Source organism: Ursus americanus, chromosome 10 (assembly GCF_024610735.1).
Source record: "Ursus americanus isolate L20-20 chromosome 10, mUrsAme1.1.p, whole genome shotgun sequence".
Classification (NCBI taxonomy): Eukaryota; Metazoa; Chordata; class Mammalia; order Carnivora; family Ursidae; genus Ursus; species Ursus americanus.
The window spans coordinates 26,273,507-26,287,167 of NC_142136.1; the positions used below are offsets into that span (position 1 = coordinate 26,273,507).

The 13,661-nt window shown below is 35.4% G+C and overlaps 1 non-coding gene across 1 annotated transcript; it reads left to right on the top strand.

Annotated features, from left to right (window-relative positions):
* The first annotated feature begins 2,619 nt into the window (after positions 1-2,619).
* On the top strand, positions 2,620-2,727 carry LOC123801191 (U6 spliceosomal RNA). Its single transcript, XR_006782148.1, has one exon. It is a non-coding gene; the product is annotated as a U6 spliceosomal RNA (small nuclear RNA).
* Positions 2,728-13,661: the final 10,934 nt, after the last annotated feature.

The window sequence follows — 13,661 nt, forward strand, 5'->3', positions numbered from 1 at the left end:
ATCAGGCTCCTCCGCCAGGAGCCTGCTTCTTCCTCTCCCACTCCCCCTGCTTGTGTTCCCTCTCTCGCTGGCTGTCTCTCTCTGTCAAATAAATAAATAAAACCTTTAAAAAGAAAAAAAAAGTGCGCGCTGCCCCCAGTTCACGCGTGCGCGCTGCCCCCAGTTCATGCGTGCGCATCCGTTCCTCCTGGATCCTGTCAGGGGGCTGACTAAAGTCCTTTCCGCGCTGCTACCAGTCTGCAAGTCTGTGCCCAGTCCCCAGCACTGGACACTTGTGCTCCGGTGTTATATCACCTTCCTGGTGCCAGCTTATGGTGGCTCCCTCCCCCTTCTGTTTATCTTCCAATATCTGCCCGCAGAATCTCGCCTTCACCCTTCCTACCTCCTCACAGGCAGTGCTTTTCTGCTTCTAGAGATCCAGATATATATATATAATTCTTACATCTCAGGCTGATTTCATGGGTGTTTGGAATGGTTTGGTAAATTCAGGGGACTGGGGGACTGGTTGAAATAGGGTCTCCTACTCCTCTGCTGTCTTCCTCCTTATGCCTTAATGTTTCTTCTAAGAGCTAATTTAAAGAGACCACTTATCATATTGTTAGTTCCCATCAGTGACTAATTTTATATTATTAGTCATTTTGCAGTAAAATGAGTGAGTGCAAAGACCTAACAATGGTTGTACAACTGGGGATAAAGTTCAAATCTAAAACTCATTGCAGCTCCTTTCAAGGCTCAATAAATGATTTAATTTTATTTGAAGAGTAAGCAGGTATCTAACATAAACTTCAGTGACTTTTATCCTCCTACATGCTTTCACTGTTTATTAGATTGTCAAAGGTAAACAAAAGTTCACTAATTTAAATTATGAGAATTGAATATTTTTAAATTGAAAAGCTTAATAAAGACAAATAGAAATGCCTTTGCCTTCTTGTGTGCTTCATTAATGTGCATTGGGTGTATTTGTGTTTTAACAATTGCTATGGTAATTATTCGTTTAGTGAACAGTAAATCTTGTGTAAAGAAACATAAGGATATTAAGCTCTGCCATTGCTCTTACTCAATATAGGCAATATTCCTTTTGAAAATGACTATACAGTATACATAAGGCAATATTTGTTCTCTTGATTTTCTTCAAGTTGGCAACAGAAAATGTAATAAATTTGGTATTTTATTTTGCAATAAAAATTCAGAGTTGAGCAATGAAAAGTTGAGGCAGTATTTTCTCTAAGAAACAAAATTAATTGGATTTTACCCTTAATCATCTAATAGCAAAGCATTTGAGCCATTCTTGTATATTTCATAAAACATTTCATGAAAGCAAAGGGCAAATGTATGAGATAGAATGGAAAGAATGACAAAATATATGAAAAATAATACTTAAAATGTGTTTTGACACTTCATTTTTATGATAATGTGTCTTCATATCTTTTGCTTAACTTTGTAATTCTAATTTATACCAATATTCACCCATCTGTGGCTTCTAAAGGACAAAGTTGTCTGTTATTAGAGTTCTCAGGGTATTATATCAAGCAGGAAAGAAAAATTCCTGGCATTTTCCCAATTGTCCTACTAGAATGGCAAACACAATTATGTGTCCACGTTCATTCTTAATTTGCTTCCTTTCTTAAGATTAGAAATTGTGAGATAAAAATGTCATTTAACTCTCAAATATAGAATCGACATGTCATCAGAAGTCATATTCTGATTATTTAAAAAAATAAGTGTAGCTATTTTCTATTATTAAAAATTTCATTTAGTTTGAACTTATGAGTGTATATTGGAAAATTCAGACAAAGAAATTAAGAACAGTATCATATGCAGATGCTTCATTTAAGAATAATTTAGTGTCCTTCATTTTCTTTTGACTCCTCCTTTTAACATTTCCATATCAAAGTAAAACTGGGTTCTATTTAGAAGTTAACTTGAAAAAGTATTTTAAATACATAATTTAAATTTTTCCAAGTCATGCCAACCTGTGAGTATTGTAGAGTAATAGTTACAGCACAAATTTTATTGTCTTTCATCTCATTTACTGTTACAGGAAATCAGCCCCATGCTGAGGCATCTATTTATGTTAATCTCCAGTCAGTGTTACATGTGTGCTAAAAAACCCCAAATCTGGCAATAATCATCACTTTGCCATAGCCATTTTCTCCTCCCCTTTACTGACTGTATTATTGATGAATTCTGATAAAGATGCTACATAAATGCACTTTGCTTGCATCACTATTTCTGATGTTTATGGTGAAAATGGAATCAATGCAGAAGGTGCCATCATTGATGATCCCACATCTCTCGGATGCTAGAATGATTCTACAGGACTAAAAGAACTGGAACGATCACCCTCTCATTTTCTCTTTTTTACACATCATTGACTTTGAATCTGAGCATCTCCAATTGCATCCTCAGTGTTTCTCCTTAGAGAAATAAGTCCATCAGCTGGTCAGTCTGTCTCCGCCAATCGTTCATCTGATGAGCCTTCTTTCTTTTCTCTACTTTTGGCAATATAGAAAACTCTTCTCCTCTGACCCCTCATTTATTCATCAAATAAAGCCAACTGTAAGTGGACTGTTAAACTCAGCTCACCCAAACATCATAGTTGTATAAAATAAAAAGCAAGTGCTTGCTACAGCAGCCCTTATACTAAAATTGGAACAACAAAGAAAAGATAAACATGGCCCCTTGTACAAAGATGACATGCAAATTTGTGAAGCATTCCATTTTAAATTTTTTAAAGGTGAAAAATAAAACATTGATTTATTTTTAAATAAAAAATCCATCTGACTTCAGGTTACAGCTACAACATAATAAGAACTTGGATATTAGCACTCCTTTACTTACACCGAGAAAAGAAGTTGTTGAATAAATTGAAATTCAGTGACTTTCTTAGACTTATCAGAGTTTTGTGATTCCCATGGCACATGACCACTCCAAATTCTAGAGAGACTGCAAGTATAGAGAATCACATCAGAGATATGTTTACCTAGAGCAGAAGCTACTGGAACCATAAACTGGTAGGACAACTTACATAGTAACTTTGGTGACTTGCTGAAGGCTGGTAGGTTAGCATGAGATGGGCAAACTGGTAGGGGCTGCAATAGTAGATGGGCCTCCATAATTTTGTGGATTTCATCCTCAGGAACCCACTACATTTTAACAGTGAAGAGGCAAGAAAAATCTCATATTCCTGGCAAGGCAGGAGATATGTAACCGTTTTGAAATACAACTGGATAATTCTGCAAAACAAAGGCCCACTCTGCTGGAAAAAAGACTTTATCAGAGCCTTATCCCACCTGAAGGGAGGACAATTTTACAACTGCAGGCCTACTTAGCCAAACTATTTCAAATAAGGGAAGGGGAGGTGGAAGGCTAGGAAACACTTGTGAAGGTCAAGCCAGGAAAAAAGTTCTACTAAAACACTGAGATTTAATAGTAAGATTACAGATTGCTACCCACTACCTACAGTTTACCATCACAACAACAGGGCTCGAGCATAATAACATCGAATTATAGCCAAAAGACCTGCAAAGCACAGGGTGTATTTAGGGAGGTGTTTTTAGAAAAACCCAAAGGCCATGGGGAAGACAAAAAGAAGGACACTAGGGAAATCTGAAGCTTGGACAGCTATTACTACAGCAAATATTAAACATGGCCCAACTCCTTGCCAGATTAACATGAATCTCGCACTGAAATCATTTTATTTTGCTATTTGTCAATTCGTATGACCAGTTTTCAAAAATAAGTATAAGGCGTGTTTAAAAGGCAAGAAAAAATACAGTTTAAGAAGACAAAACAAGCATCAAACCAGACACAGCTATGACACAGATGTTGGAATTGCCAGACAGGGAAATTAAAATTACTATGACTTAATATGCTAGAATAGTAATTAAAAAAAAGTAGACAGCAAGCAGGGCAGATGGGTACTATAAGCAGAGAGATGGAAACTCCTAAAAAGAACTAAAATTGAACACAAGAAACCAAAAAACGCTTTCACAGAAATAAAAAAATGTCTTCAATGGGCTCATCAGTAAACTTGAAATGGCCAGGGAAAGAATCAGTGAGCTTTAAAATACGTCAGTAGAAGCACCCCATCTGAAATGCAAAGAGAAAAAAGACTGTAAAGCAGAAGAGTATATTCAAGAACCGTGGGATAATTTCGAAGGTGTAGCATACATAATTGGCATATCAGAAGAAGAAGAAAGATAAAAATATGCAGAGGAAATATTTGAATAATAATGTCAGAGAATATTCCAAAATAAATGGCAGATTCAAACCATAGATCCAAGAAGCTCAGAGAACACTAAGCAGGATAAATATTCAAAAAATATATAGATAGGCAATATATATTTTAACTGCTGAAAACAGTGGATACAAAGAAAATATTGAAAGAAACCAGATTATAAAAATACCATTCCTTACAGAAGAAAATGAATAAGAATTGCAATAGGCTTTTTATCAGAAACCATGCAAGCAAGGAAACAGTGAAGTAAAATATTTAAATATGGGAATTAAAAACAAACAAAAAAAACCCCAAACAACAAAAAACCCCACCAACTTAAAATTCTTTCTATACCAAAATTATTTTTTAAAAGTGAAGGAGTGGAAAGTCATCAAAGAGGGAGAAAAACCGTGAGCGACTCTTAACTATAGGAAACAAACTGAGGGTTGCTGGAGGGGAGGTGGGTAGGGGGATGGAGTAATTGGGTGATGGGCATTAAGGAGGGCATGGGACGTGATGAGCGCAGGGTGTATACGCAACTGACAAATTGTTGAACACTACATCTGAAACTAATGATATACTATATGTTGGCTGATTGAATTTAAATTTTAAAAAATGTGAAGGGGAAATAAAATGATTGTAGACAACCAAAATCTAAAGGAATTCATCACCACCAGACCTATCCTCCAGTAAATGTTAGAATTTTTTTAGGGAGAAGGGAAAGTACGTAGGTCAGAAACACAAATCCATATATGAAAAGGAAGTGAAGGCAAATAAAATCTTTTATTTTTCCTATTTTTAATGTAGTAGATAACTTTTCAAGTAATGATAAAAATATATTAAGTGATTATAGCCCATAATGAAATTAATGATGGCAATCTTCTAAAAAATGGGAAGGAGGAATTGAGAATACTCTATTATAAGGTATCTGCATTACTCGTGAAATGGTATAGTGTTATTTCAAAGTGGACATTGATTAGTTGTAAATGTTGAAAATTCTAGGGCAACCACTAAAAAAATTATATAAAGAAATATAGTTAATATTCCAAGCTAGAAGTTAAAGTAGAAATCAAATACTGCTGGTCATCTGACTGTGTTCTTTTATAAAGTTATGTTGTCTGCTGTAGTTCTTTTGCTTTTCCATATGAATTTTTTAATCAGCCTGTTAACAACAACAACAACAACAACAACAACAACAACAACACTCTGTTTTTGTTTCTAATGCATTGAACCTTTAGGTCATTTTGAGGAAAATTGATATCTTTTAGCAATACTAATCTTTTAAATTCTCTCAAGAATGTTTCCTAGCTTTAGTGTTCAGGTTCTTGGTTATCTTCCTGTCAGATTCACCTCAAACATTTGCAATGCCATTGTAAATGGTATTATTTTGAATTAATTTCTGATTATTAGACAGTATAAAAAATTGTGATTGCTTTTTATATATTGATCTGATGATCTGTATCCTTGCTAAACTGAATTACAGTTCTAGTAGAATGTTTCTATATGGTTATAGTTGTGGGTTTTTTTATAGATGCCCTTTTTTGGGTTGGCTTGTTGAGGAAGTTTCCTTCTATTCTTAGATTGGTGACAATTTTTTTTTTTTCTTAACGTAGTGTTGGATTTTCTCCAGTCCTTCTCTCACATCTATCAGGATGATCATATGGCTTTGTTTTTTATTCTATTAATAAAGTATAAAATAATGATTAGAGCCTGGGCTAGGGTGAATTAGGTGAAGCACTTGGGCACAAACTTTGAGATTGCTCCAGGATAATGAAAGATTGGGTACTTCTTTCAAATCAGCATGCTGGGCTCTGCACTCAGGTCACTCTAGTATGGGACCTGATACTGACTGATTTTCAGAAGTGGCGTAAACACTTTATTGCTGGAGTAAATCCCAATTGGCCATGGATATAGTCTTTTAAAAAATATTTTATTGTATTGTTAATATTTTGTAGAGATTATATATGTGTGTGTGTGTGTGTTGTCTGTGTGTGTATACATACACACACACATATACATACACACACAGAGGGTAATACTGACTTCACAGAGGGAGTTGGCCAGGTGTGTTCGGTCATCTCTGTTCTAGTAGCTTGTGAAAACTTGTTTTGTTTCCTTTAAATGGTTAGTGGTATCAATCAGTATGGCCCTTTGAGCCTGGGCTTTCCCTTGTGAGAAGTTTCTTATTTATTAATTACATTTCCTTATTCATTATAGGTCTGTTAATATTTTATATTTTTCTTTATGATGCTTTGGTAAATTTTGTCTTATAAGCATTTTCCCATTTTATATATTTGTTTTTTTTCCATTTTATATAATTTGTGTAATTTGTTGCCCTAAAGTTGTTCAAGGGAATTCAGTATAATCCTTTTACTTTCTGTACTATCAATAGTGATGTCCTCTTTCAGGCTTCATTTTTGTAATTTGTGTCTTATTTTTTGGTCAGACTAGCTAAAAGTTTGTGAATATAGTTTATATTCTGGTTCTGTGATTTCTTCTCTTGTTTTTCTTTTTTCTACATTAATGATTTCTACTCTAATATTTAATATTTTCCCTCTTCTGCTTGATTTGGGTTTGGATTCCCACTATTTTCCTGGTTTATTAAGCTGGAGACTTAATGTAATTAATTTCAGACCATTCTTTCTATTTAATATGTGTGTGTATATGTGTATGTTTGAAGAAAAAAAATTTCAGGTAAGTGCTTCTTTAACTACATTCCATAAATTTAGATATGTCTGCTTTTCTTTTATTCAGCTCAAAATATTTTCTGATTTCTCTTGTGATTTCTTAATTGGTCGACATGTGTGTTTATTCCACACATTAATGGATTTCCCATATTTATTTGTTCTTAATTTTTAAATTCCTTTCATTTTTTTTTTAAAGATTTTATTTATTTATTTGACAGAGATAGAGACAGCCAGCAAGAGAGGGAACACAAGCAGGGGGAGTGGGAGAGGAGGAAGCAGGCTCATAGCGGAGGAGCCTGATGTGGGGCTCGATCCCATAACGCTGGGATCACGCCCTGAGCCAAAGGCAGACACTAAACAGCTGTGCCACCCAGGTGCCCCTAAATTCCTTTCATTTTTAAAACATTTTAAATGATTTCAGTTCTCTAGACGTATTACAGAATACACTGGTCTATCTTGGCGAATGTAGATGCACAGTTGAAAATCCTATGTATTGTGTTATTGTTAGGTAGAGGATTGCTGTGACTTCAGTTAGGTCAGGTTGATGGAGTTTGAGTCTACCGTATTCTGGCTAACTAACATTTTCAGTTAAATGAACTGAGTAGGATGTATGCAAATCTCCAACTATGAATGTTGAGTTCTCTGTTTCTTGCTTAATTTTTTTTTTTTTTGCTTCACTTATTTTGGATCTGTTGTTAGATGTGATAGATTAATACTTGTTTTATCTTCTTGATTTGTTGACATATGCACGAAGATTATAAAATGTCTCCTTTTTTCTCTAATGCTCTTTTAAAAAAATTCTTGTGTCATTTTTCTTCACTTGGTTAATTTTTATTGATTACCTTCTAACTGACTAATTCTTAAATATGGTTTCCTTTACATCTTTGAACAGACATATAATAGCTACATTGAAGGCTTTTTCTGCTAAAATCAACATCGTAGTCCCTGCAGAGGCAATTTCTATTGACTGCTTTCTCATGAGTCATGCTTTCTTATTTCTTTGCATATTTTGTAATTGTTGGTTGAAAAATGGACATTTTCAATATTATATTCTAGCAACTCTCCACACAGATTCACAGAGGTGGTTGTTATTGATTTTTGTTGTTTAGTGCTTTGCCTGGCCTAATTTTGTGGTATATACCTACACCAAAGAATGCAACCCCTGATGTGTCTCTCTCTTTCTCTGTTTTTTGTTTTCTTGTTGTATTTTTAAGGCTAGAATCCTAGGAGTTGTACCTGGCTTATCATAGCTTGGAAGTAACCAAACGGTTGGTCGGAAGTTGGTCTGAAACATCTTCAGTCAATAAGTCTTGCACTCTTTCCTAATGGATAGATACATGGCTTGGGGAATGAATTTAAATTCTGGCAAATTAAAACTAGGTCCAGCCTTTTACTTTCTGTCAGGCCTTCTCATGTCACTTCTGTTCATGTATAAGGCTTCATAACCAGCCATAAATGTGTAGATAAATACGTCTTGTTAGAATAAGAAAAGTGTTACTTTCTAACATAATGAAGAAACGAGATATTAAAATAATTTGCCATGAGGGAGAAAACTTGAAAAATCAGTGATCTTGATAATTCACAACATTTTACTGTTTTATGTAATATTTTATTTATGTGATGGCTGATCAACACTAGTACAGATTTTCAATTATTAAAAACATAAATGCTCTTATACTGCCATGTATTTCTTCCTCGCAGTTATCACAGTTGTAAAGTAGTACTTAGGAAATCTGTTTTTGTTGATCTTGCCCACTAGACTATAAGTCCAATGAGGGCAGGAACCATATCTGTTCTTGCTCACTATTTTACTTTCAAATGCCTTGCTAAGATCCCCATATCGTGTAGTATTTCTATTCATTCCAGTACAGATTTTAACTCCGAGAACTCCAACTGCATGAGGGTTCTCTTTGGCCACTTGTGTCTACTCCACAAAGGTGGAAAGGCTAACATGCTAGGGAGAGAATGCTGCCTCCTAGACACAACTCTCAATAGACATGATAGGGTTGGTGGGTAGATTTGTAAGCTGCTTTGCTCTTTCGTGGTCTATTTCTGAAAACTGTGTTCTTGATACTGGTAGCAAAATTCAAAGCAGGATTAAACTCCAGTTGTCCAGGGAGAGAACTTGTTAGAACACTGCCCTTCGGGCAACATTAAACGTTGCCTTTTCCTTATCTCAGTTCTCCTCTTTTGTACTGACATTTTCTAGGATCACATTCCAAAGAAACCCCTTGTATAGGAATCCCTGTCTCAAGACTAATTTTGAGAGAATTCAAATTAAGTCAGCCCATTTTTTAGGATGAGCAAACAGAAAGGCTTGATAGATTGAGATTTGTCATCATAACCTGTTTCTTGCCCAAGTGTTTTTGTTTGTGATATAGCCGTTAATTATACAAATGAAAATTTTGTGGGATAGCAAATATTCTTGATTAATTTTACACTAATGGTAGAAAGCATAAATTCACACATTTTTAGGGAAAATCATCTTCCGAGTGCCTAGACTTAAAAAAACAAACTTTGAGTATTTCTTTAATTAGTTTTTTACTAAAACCCAATGAGTTATTATGCCACTCATCTTTCCTTCCTTCCTTCCTTTCTTTCTTTCTTTCTTTCTTTCTTTCTTTCTTTCTTTCTTTCTTTCTTTCTTTCTTTCTTTCTTTCTTTCTTCCTTCTTTCCTTTCCTTTCCTTTCCTTTCCTTTCCTTTCCTTTCCTTTCCTTTCCTTTCCTTTCCTTTCCTTTCCTTTCTTTCAAGTTGGGCTCCAAGCCCAACATGGGGCTTGAACTCATGACCCTGAGTTCAAGACCTGAGCTAAGATCAAGACTCAGAAACTTAACTGACTGAGCCACCCAGGTGACCCCACTCATCTTTCTGTTGAGCAGTCCATCCATCCAATGATCCATTCATCCAATGACTCATCCATCCATCCTTCTAGTAATGTTTTCTTGAACAACTAATGTGGGCTAAAACATTTATTTTCTTAATAGACCACAATCACCTACTGCTAGTAGAAAATTAGAAATTTGCTGAATATATATCAGGCTACAAATAAATAATTATTTGTATTTTCATTTTAATTAAATTTGCTCAACAAATGTGCATTATGCTTATCAGCATATTCTATTAGAATATGACCCTCTTAAAAACCATCATGGATTGAGATGCCTGGGTGGCTCAGTTGGTTGAGTGTCTGACTCTTGGCTTTGGCTCAGTTCTGATCTCAGGGTTGTGAGATAGAGCCTCACGTTGGGCTCCATGCTCAGTAGGGAGTATCTGCTTGAGATTCTCTCCCTCTCCCTCTGCCATTCTTCCCCCTCCCAAGTTCGCACTCACTGTCTCTCAAAAAAATATTTATATATATGTGTGTGTATATATATATAATATATAAAATGAATTGTAGGAAGTGTGCTGAGAAACCTATCTCCAAAAAGCATGTCAAAGTTTATGTTTGAACCCTTAATTATAATTCTTTATTAGTCAAAGGTGTCTTATTTATCTAATAATTTTAAAGAGGTCAGAAAAAAAATACTAAAAAGTTAACTGTTTACTGTAGAATATCTGAACTCCTTCCTAACAGCTAGGACTACAGTAGTCTTGCCTTTGATGGAAAGTGAGTGTCCTCTTGATGAAGTGATATTTTATGAATCACATCCTTATTCCCCCAGATTCAGTAATGCAAAGACATTTCCTTGCTGATACATCAGATTTACTGGTTTGACATGTGTAGTATCATGTAACACACAGACTTTATTACTAACAAATGGATGCATGAGTTAGGATAAATTTTGCCCACAATAAATTCACAGATATTGTTAACTGCTAAAGTGAGATGTATGATCTCCATGTCAAACTTTCTATATGTCTCCATATCATTCATTTCATTGCACAACAGATTATCCTTTTTTAAGTGTTTTTTAGTTGGCTTTCCAGAATAGGCAACATTAAATGTACTTCATGCTTAGAAAGTACTGAATGCTCGGGGAAACAAACAGGATTTCAGAGGGAAGGGGGGTGGGAGATGGGCTAGCCCGGTGATGGGTATTAAGGAGGGCACGTATTGCATGGAGCACTGGGTGTTATACGCAAACAATGAATCGTGGAACACTACATCAAAAACAAATGATGTACTGTACGGTGATTAACATAACATTAAAAAAAAGTACTGAAGAAGTATATAGAGCATTTATAATAGCATTGAGGGCACCTTCCAGATATGTTTTCAGGAGTATCAGACATTCTTTCTTGCCTTGCTATTGTAAATTAAGATAGTTAATTCAAGAATTACTTTAAAATGTTACATCTATGTATATGTGAATCAATACAGATCAGTAATAATGATGAATGTTGTTATTCCTTAAATTTTTGTAAAGACAATTAAAATGCCGGAAGTCAGATGTTAAAAGAAATGGAATTAGATTGATCTTCAATTAAACCTAATAGCTGAGTTTTTCTGTTTGTGTTTATTTATAATAAAAGAATGTTAACCCAAACTCTTGGAAGAATTAAACACAAATGATCTGGGATATTTTAATTGTGGGAAACATGTTTCTGAAGTAAAATTATGAGAATAAGTTTCTTACATGTAGGATTTAGTGAAGTGTCACCTAAACAAGGATAGATTTTTTAGGTCAATAGGAGATACTTTTCATGTTTGAAAAATATGATCTTCTAGCAATTTACATTTATATTTTTAAATCTCTTTTTCTTATACATGTGAAGTTGTCAATAACTGAAAGGAGGCCTGTCTACCAGAATGTCACACTTTCTGTAAGCTTTAGTATAGATCTTCCAAAATGTTATTTACCAAGTAAGAAAACAGGCAGGAACAGATGTGCAGAGATTTTCCATGGTCTGTCTGGAAGTTCTGCTTTCTTCCTCAGAGAAGAAGAGATCATATAAAAGCCAGAAGGGGAGAGACTCAGGGGGAGGATATAGGAAGCATCTGTTACTTACAAGTAAATGGGTCTGGACTGTTTCAGAATGTGTGGGGAGAACTAAAAGAGTGACAGGTAATGGTTTCAGCATCCCAAGTGTCAGTGTTTGATGTGGGGTAGAATAGAAAGTTATTTCTTAGAACGTGAAAGAGGAAACCAAAAGTGAAAACAATTTTGGTGGTTTTCTGTTTAATCCAGTGGGAGAGAGAGGGACAGAGAGGAAGAGAAATCTTCCCCAGGAAAATAAGCACTACAGTGTAAAGTATCTGGCTAGCTGATCATCCCTTCTGAAATGTGTTTACTAATGATTAAATCAATGCACTGTACCTACCCATGGTCAATCAGTCTAACCAGTGAAATTATCATGGAAATAATCTAGGGAAAGTGAAAGTAAAAATGGATAAACATGTTGATCCCTAAAAAGATTCTTCTACTTTGCTTATTTTTTGCATGCATCAGCTTCCTTAATAACTCTATAAATAAGGAATAATTATGTTGATTTATAAAACTCAGATGGCTTAAATAAGTAGCCCAAAGTGAGCTGTATTTTAACAAATTCTGTCTAATTCCAAAGTGCCCGCCTTTGTACTACTCTACTCAATTCCCATCTTTTTTGGGGGGAAATCAGTTACTTATCACATACTTTTCTGTTAAAGAAAATTTAAAAATTATAAATATTTAAAAATTTAAAATATCATAAAATAAATATATATCTTACTATGCAGAATTTTCACATGATCTAATAAAATATCATATGCTAAGGCCCTAGGTGGATTGTCTATTTTAAAAAATAGACATGCATAACACGTGGCATCAAGTAGATTCTAACATGCAGATCCAAAGCCAGGAAAGTATTTGTTTTAAGAAGAAGGTTGTAAGATAATATATAGTTCCTGGGCATCCTTGTGTGACCCAGAGAGGACTGACTTGGGTGTCCACAGCTTCTGCATGGATAACTGACATCTCTTTCTAGTGCTACTTTGGGCAGAAGACTAGGATGACCTTCCCCAGCAGTAAAATACAGTAATCCTTTAGCACATGGCTCCCCAACGACACCATTTCAAGAGGAATCTTCAGGGAGAGCTGGTAGACAAATGGATATCACTGGAATATCATTCAAAAGTCAAAACCAGGGATGCCTGGGTGACTCAGTGGGTTAAGCATCTGCCTTTGGCTCAGGTCATGATCTTGGATCAAGCTCTACATTGGGCTCTCTGCTCAGCAGGGAGTCTGCTCTCTCTCTCTCTCTCTCTCTCTCTCTCTCTCTCTCTCTCAAGTAAATAAATAAAATCATTAAATAAACAAAAATATAAACCAGGAGTAGACTCTTACTCTTGGGAAAGCTAAGATAGAACAAGAGTCTTAGTGAGGGAGTTTATGTTTCTCTCTGGGGGAAAAGAAACAGAAGTGGAGTCTAGATGGCAGCAATGGAAGGAAGCAAAGGCAGCCTGCCCAGGCTTGGAGAATAGCAAACCCCAGGGCAGAATCCAAACCCAGAAACCAGGTTCTTACTAATAATGGATGAAACTGAATTATAATGCAAAAATTGGATTTTGAATTGTCAGAGTACAGATTGGGTTTTAGATATGCTTTAAAAGCTACTTCAGGGATGCCTGGGTGGCTCAGTCACTTAGGCATCTGACTCTTGACTTCAGCGAGAGGTCATGATCTCAGAGTTGTGAGATTGAGCCCTGTTGTCAGGCTCCACGCTGAGCATGGAACCTGCTTGGGATTCTATCTCTCCCTTTCCTTCTGCTCCTCCCCACCCTCTTCTCTTTCCCTCTCTAAAAATAAAGTAATAACAAAATTAAATAAAATTAAA